Source organism: Macrobrachium nipponense, chromosome 1, assembly GCF_015104395.2.
Source record: "Macrobrachium nipponense isolate FS-2020 chromosome 1, ASM1510439v2, whole genome shotgun sequence".
Lineage (NCBI taxonomy): Eukaryota > Metazoa > Arthropoda > Malacostraca > Decapoda > Palaemonidae > Macrobrachium > Macrobrachium nipponense.
The window spans coordinates 208,764,810-208,766,628 of record NC_087200.1 but is presented as its reverse complement, the minus strand read 5'-3'; the positions used below and the strand labels follow the sequence as shown (position 1 = coordinate 208,766,628).

Genomic DNA, 1,819 nt, shown 5'->3' with positions numbered 1-1,819 from the left:
CCTTCAAACACGTTTCTTGACGGAATTTACAAGATATTTCCGTATTTCATATTTCAGGAATTTCTAAACATATCCAACAACCATATTCCTGCCAGAACGAAAAAAAACGGAACTGATTAAGTCTGCAATAATGTTATCAATATTCGGACCCTGGTAAAAAATGTTATGATTAAAGTAACAAGGGAGGTTTAATTAATCTTTGGCACGATATCTTAACTTAAAAAAAAAATCCTTATTACATTGAGGGCCGATAATCTCCCGCAAAATCCTAGTAATATGATGCGTACTTTTGTGTCTGTGTGCGTTTGTGTGCCTGTTTCCGAGGAACGGAGAAATCTAGATATAATCTAGTATATGCCTTTTATTGGCCTTGAAGAATATGGAAAACTATTTTGGAACATTGTTTCACGTTATCTAAAAATTTTAAACTGAACTATATTCAGACAGTGTCAGCATGATAATTTTGTAAAGAAACTGAGAAAGCTCAGATCTTATAAACTTCTGGAATCTTGGACGAGCTGTGTTCCTGCTGTAGGTAGTTTATTTGTTTGTTTGAAGTTCTTGCTTTTGTGAATATGAAACAGGAATTACTGTGATACTCAATTGTTAGAAAATACACATCATTTTTGGTAATTCTGTGTTTTGAATTATTTAACAAAACTGAATATATTAAACAAACTAGCTTTTATAGTTTATGGAATCTTAGTGTTTGTTTCTCCTGTTTGTTTCTCCCTCTCTTCTCTCCTCATTGGTTGTTCTTGAATTGCAAGATTGTAGGTTTATTATACATAGAGGTGAGGGAGAAACAAACAGACAGAGAGTCCTATAAACTATTTCACCAAACTGGGATACAGATGACCTCGGTAAGGGCCGCAGTATGAATTCATATGACTTCTAGTTCCCTCCTTCCCTTCCTCTCTCGCTTCACTTCAACTGCACAATCCAACAGTCGAGTAACTAAAAGACATTTAATTCACTGCTAATGCTAACAGATGCATTCCGGATCTTTGAGGGAACAAACATATATCCCTTATCGCCTTTTCGGGGCTCGAACGATGTGCATTTACTTGTGAGCTGAATACGTTAGTCCTATTTCTACGGGATCAGAAAAGGTATTTATTCGACGAGGATGGGATTCGAACCCACGCAGGGAAACCCTATTGGATTAGCAGTCCAACGCCTTAACCTCTCGGCCACCTCGTCGTTCAGATGATGTCACATTATGAGCTCTTGTGATGAGGGACCTGACTGAGGCAACACTCATAGAGCCCGAGTGGTTTACCTGGTACAGGTGCGAATAAGATTTTATCTGACGTCTACTGCGGCTGTAACTTGATGCTGCGCCTATGCTGCGGTAAAACACGTTTATGGTCATAAACGTATCATAAACATGTCGCCAACATACCGCAAATACGTCGACAACATGTTGAAAACAAGTCAGCTACTGTAAGTGGGTAGCGAATACTAGTTAAACGTATGAAGCATTTGTCTTGACTACCGATAAGTATTCAACACATTTATGATCATAAACGTATCATAAACATGTCGATAACATCCATCAAATGTCAAAAACATGTAGGAAACAAGTCACCTACCATAATTGGAGAACGCAATGTTGGACAATGCTGGATAATCATATGAAGCACTGCTTTAGGCTACCAACACGTCGTTGACTTGTATTCAACCTGTTAGTGATGTGTGTGCGATAAGTTACCGACGTTTTACTGTGGTGTGGACGCACCTCAAAATAGAAAGAAATGCAGGAGTAAGAATTTGAGAAGAGAAATTGGCCAAAGGAAAAATGGTTAAATACGGATCT

The 1,819-nt window shown here is 38.1% G+C and overlaps 1 non-coding gene across 1 annotated transcript; it reads right to left on the bottom strand.

Moving 5' to 3' along the window:
• Window positions 1-1,121: 1,121 nt before the first annotated feature.
• Trnas-gcu (transfer RNA serine (anticodon GCU)) lies at window positions 1,122-1,203 on the bottom strand. Its single transcript has one exon. It is a non-coding gene; the product is annotated as a tRNA-Ser (tRNA).
• Window positions 1,204-1,819: the final 616 nt, after the last annotated feature.